We start from the raw sequence: 6000 nt of genomic DNA on the forward strand, positions 1-6000 counted from the left end.
CAGGGGAGGAACGTATTTTCATTTTTTTTTTGGGGGGGGGGGGGGTGGGGGACAAAGCCAAAAGGGCATTTTGACGTCAAAGTGGGCATTTTGGTGTATTTTCACCATGAAATGATGATCTGCGTGAAGTAGTTGAGTTTTTTATGGTAATTAATTTAACAAAGCCTTTTTGAGTGATTTGTGAATACATTTAGGCCTTTTTTCCCGCGAGAGATCGTAACGAGCGAGCGGTTCGGAAAAAAAAAATCAAAATCTGAAGCTGTAAAACTCGCTTTTTTGTCAATTATGGCGCTAATCACTGTTAGAGGGCATTCTTGAGAGATGTTATCGCGAAACGCGAGCTCAAACTTTTGGAAATTTCATTTAAATAAAACATGAAAATTATATATTCCGATCAGTTTTTGTAATCATGAAACATTTAGATGTGTATCTACCTGTGGCTGTAACTAAAGAATTAACGCAAGCGCGAGGCGTGAGCTGAATTTTTTAATATACTGACCAGAAAAGGAAGCTGTTAAAGACTGCATTTAGTGACTCATGAACATATCTCACCAATCGAACAATGCGAGCGCGAAGCTTTTGTGCCATTCTTACCTGAAAACTAGACGTTCTGAGCATTTTTGTAACCATAAACAGGACGAGTATCTTACTAAACAATAATTCATGCGAGCGCGAAGCATGAGGTTATAATACCCCTAGAATGTATTATGTTTTACTTCAAAACGGATGTTTTATTTTGAAAAAAAGGGCGTTTTTTTTGTGTGTGTGTGTGTGGCAAGCCCCCCCCCCTCCGGGTTCCGCTGCCCCTGCATTACACCAACGAGAATAAAAAAGAAATGAATCCCTTCGGTAAACGGTAGATAACAAGGGCCATATCTGCATGTACCGGTATCCTTTTATTTTCTTTTATTTTTGGTTTGTAAGTCAGTATTTTTATGACATGTCAGTCAAGAACAAGATACGGTATGTAAAAGTTAGTGTTTATGCGGGTAGAACTGTTTCGCCAGGTATATAGTTCATATTGTGTTATACAGAATACTACATGTATGCGTATAAAGTAAGAGAAAGAGACTCCGGGAGAGATAGTGAGATAGAGAGAGGGGGGGGGGGAGAGGAATAGAGGGGTAAAGAGCTGGCGGGTGGGGGAGGGGGGGGGGTGGGGTGAGGGACAGAGAGGGAGAAATAATAATAGTATAGGAATCATATAGCGCACCGGCTAAGCTATTCTACCGATCCCGGTTTCCCCCAGCTTTTTGAGGAAATGCTTCCTTCCGGTACCCATTTACCTCGGTCGAGTGCAGCACAGTATGGGTATTTTTTTCTGCGGAAGGAAAACACGCCATATAGCTTGGAATCGAACCAACGTCCCTCAGATTGAAAGAAGATAGTCTTAACTACTAGACCACGACGCGTCGCCCCAACACTAAGAGTGGATAGAGATATAGCGATAGCATCTTTCATTCCGGAGTTTTTTTTTTTTTTTTTTACTTCATTTTGATTTATTCTATTTTGACTGACTCAAAGTAGAACAATATCAACCTTTTCTCCCCCCCCCCTCCCCCTCTCTCTCTATATAAACATATATATCTTTTGTCAAACTCAGAACATGTGCCTCGTAATTTCAGGTACCCAGTAGTGCACTTTGGGTTGCATAGTAACAAACCTACAAAACTTGACGTTAATTTTTTTTTCCTATTAAATCCCCCTCGTGATGTCTCTAATTACGTCCCTTGATTTATTCTTATTTTCCTTCAATTTATTCTCTGCCCCATTTTCATAAGTATTTATTTGCTTTTCCGCCACTATCTTGCACACGTTTTTTTTAACGAAAATCCATGTTTTAAATCAATCTTCTTCCTCCATACATTAAAGTGTTTCATATCTATTTCGATCTTTGATCATTTGTCTCTTGATGTGTATCAACGTTTTAATCATCATCTGTGTTCTTTGATTCACCATCTTTCATCGGACATTTTCAAGGCGCTATGTACCTCCATGATCAAATCCAAGACACCCTGTATAAATGGTTTACCTTTTCTTGCTGGTCTGGTGAGCTTACCTGCTGTATTGTCGGTCTATTGGGCTGCTTTTGTCAAGTTTATGTTTCGTGGACCTTATTTGTCTAATGTCGGTCTTGTGTGTCAACTTTATGTAGTGTCTATCTCGGGCCAAAGATATTTATTTCTCAATAAATAGAGTAAATCAACAGAGCAAAAAGCTAAAAATTTGATCAAATCGGATAACAAATAACAAAGTTATGAATTTTAAAGATTTGCATCATTCCGGTGATACAGTTCTAGGCATGTCTTCATGAATATTCATTAGGTGGGCTGATGAAGCGATATCCCCACTTGTTCTTTTGGATTTTATAATTTGGAATAAGGTTTTTTCAAAATTTGTCTATCAAGAACTAAAACAAGTAGATTGACAGCTGATTAAGTGCAATAGTAATTTCTTGCTGCAACTTATTTTATGATAAAGGAGACACATCATTTAGACATTTAAATGAAACAATTATGATTTCATGTAATAACATAAGAAAAAGGAAAGTGGGGATGTGACATCGTCAGTCCACATAATAAATATTCATGAAGACATACTGAACTGTTTCACCGGAATAATGCAAATCTATAAAATTCAATAGCTTTGTTATCCGATTTTGATGAAATTTTCAGCATTTTGCTCGGTGAATTTAACTTGGGTTATAACTTTTTTTTTTGCTTGTCAAAATTTTCAGGCCCTGGTCCCCCCCCCCTACCTTTGGGTACAGATTTCCGCCCATGATAGCGGTGGATGTGTAGATAGGCCTTATGTTGGTTAAGATGATAGCGTTATACTAATAATAATAATAATATAGAGTATTTATAAAGCGCCAAATCCACATTGATTATGTGCTCAAGGCGCTGAAATATACTTGGTATATTATTATTACCCCGGCTGTAGCTGAGCGGCCATATAGGCGCTAAAGCATTCCAGGAATAAATCCTACCGGGTACCCATTCACCTCACCCCGGTCGAGTGCAGCACAATGTGGATAAATTTCTTGCCGAAGGAAATTACGCCATGGCTGGGATTCGAACCCACGACCCTCTGTTTCAAAGTCCGAAGACTAATCCACTGGGCCACAACGCTATGGCGGGGATAATGAAAGTCTTCACAATGATGAACCGTTATGTATAAAATGAAAAACAAAAATTATGTCCTCAAATGTTGACATGAAATTTTGATAGCCTAATATAGCATATTTGCCCTTATCATATCGTTGTTACGTTGCATGTCCTCCCCAAGAAAAGGTTTACTTGAATAAAAGGAGAAATATCCAACAAGCATAACACTGAAAATGTCATCAAATTTTTGTACATAAAATAAGAAAGTTATGATATTTCACGTTTCACAAAACAGGTACATGCACATCTTGCTCAGTATGCAAATGAGGGGACCGATGACGTCATCCACTCACTATTTCTTTTGTACATGTATTTTATTATATGAAATATAAAATATCATTTTCTCCTAATTTTCACGTGAAATAAAGTGCCAATTCTCCCTGAACATGTGGAAGTATTTAACATTGTTTATGGCACTTTGTGGATCGTTATCGTATCAGAGAAAAAAAAATGAAAATTGTATAATTCAAACAATAAAAACAGAAGAAATAGTAAGTAATCGACGTCATCAACTCTTTTCATTCGACTTTTGATGAAATTCGTAGTGTTCTTGTTTTGATTTTTTTCATTCATGTTTTTTTTCTATATTGATTCAACTCAACTTGCATTATCTCACGGTTTAGTCAATTTCACTATGTAATTTTGCCGGATTTTTTAGAAATTGAAAACTATACATTTATGGAAACGTGGCCATATAGGGGTCGTGCAAATGAAAACATTGTTATTCTGATTCATTATACAATATAATGAATAAGAATAACAATGTTTTCATTTGCACGACCCCTATATGGCCGCAATCTTGGATTTTTTAAAATGGCCGCCGTGAAAGAGGTTTTCAGCAATATGATTTCATGAAATAAATCTGAAGATCAATTATGCATTTCAAAAAGTAAGTTTGGTTAAGATTTCAAATTGATACCATTGAAGGTCGGTGCAAATGAAAACATTGTTTTTCTGATAGCTCATACAATAACCTTTCTCAAAATAAAAAGTTATAATTTTCTCCAAAAATACCCGGCGAAAGCTAAATTATGAAAATAGTGGACTTGACTAGTTCTTCGCTCCAATCTGCATGACCAAGGAGCTAAAATGAATCCCAGATTAAACGTTTACTTACTGACCAATATAGCTATTTCTGTGGCGGAACGACCCGTCGATCATGAGTTGAGCTTCAATTGGTCATCCAGGGGCACTTGGCCCGCCCTTGATCCGTAGATCCGCAGCAAGTGTGCGTGTCCTACCTTCATGACCATCATAACCTATTAACCATCACCATCATCTTCATCACCATCGTCATCATCATCATCATCTTCATCATCATCATCATCATCATCATCACAAATCCATCATCATCATCATCATCATCATCACTAACGCCATAATCACCACCATCATCATCATCATCATCATCATCATCATCATCTTCATCATCATCATCATCATCATCACAAATCCATCATCATCATCATCATCATCAACGCCATAATCACCATCATCATCATCACCATCATCATCATAATCGAAATCATCTTCTTCATCATCATCATTGCCATCATCATCATCATAGTCACCATAATCATCGCCATCATCATCATCATCACCAACATCATCATCATCATAATCATCATAATCGAAATCATCTTCTTCATCATCATCAATGCCATCATCATCATTGTACCTTAAGCATCGCCATCATCATCTTTTTCATCATCACCATTGCCATCATCATCATCATCGTCACCGTAATCATCGCCATCATCATCATCACCATCATCATAATCATCATCATCGAAATCATCATCATCGCCATCATTATCATCAACATCGTCACCATCATCATCACCATCATTATCATCATCATCACCAACGCCATCATCACCATCATCATCATCATCGTCATCGAAATCATCTTCCTCATCATCATCATCATCATCACCAACGCCATCATCACCATCATCATCATCGTCATCGAAATCATCTTCTTCATCATCATCTTTGACATCATCATCATCATCGTCATCATAATCATTATCAACATCATCACGACCAACATCATCATCGTCATCATCATCGTCACCATCATCATCGTCATCATCATCATCACAAACGTCATCATCACCATCATCATCATCATCTTCTTCTTCTGTATCATCATCATCGTCACCATAATCATCATCATCATCATCTCCTTCTTCTTCTTCATCATCATCATTGCCTTCATCATCATCATCATCATCATCATTATCGTTACCATCATCATCGCCATCATCATCACCATCATCATGATGATCACAATGACACTGCAAAATAGAATGAGAACATTGATAAAGGTGGAAAGAAAATGAAGAAAATATACGAAATATGTAAATATTTTAATAAATAGAGTAAAATTCACTTAGTAAAAATGCTGAAAAGGTCATTAAAATCTGTTGACAAGTTATTTAATTTTAAAGTTTGGCAATATTTTGTGAAAACAGTAATATATGCACGTCGTCATGAATATTCATTAGGTGATCTGATGTCACATCCCCACTTTTGCTTTTTTATGTTATTACTTAAAATTATCATCGTGTCATGTTTTAATACATGTGTGGATATGTCTCCTTTCTTATTAAATAAGTTGCAGCATTGAATATCCAATGCCTTAAATCATTTTTCAATCCAATTTTGTTTGTTCTTGGAGGAAAAAAATGACTAAACATAATTTCATGTTATAAAATATAAAACAAGTGGGGATATGATATAATCCGTTTGCTCATTGAATATTCATGAAGACATGCCTGAACTGTTTCACCGAAATAATGCAAATCTTTAAAATGTCATAACTTTTTTT

The sequence above is a fragment of the Lytechinus pictus genome, unplaced genomic scaffold (genome assembly GCF_037042905.1).
Source record: "Lytechinus pictus isolate F3 Inbred unplaced genomic scaffold, Lp3.0 scaffold_20, whole genome shotgun sequence".
Classification (NCBI taxonomy): Eukaryota; Metazoa; Echinodermata; class Echinoidea; order Temnopleuroida; family Toxopneustidae; genus Lytechinus; species Lytechinus pictus.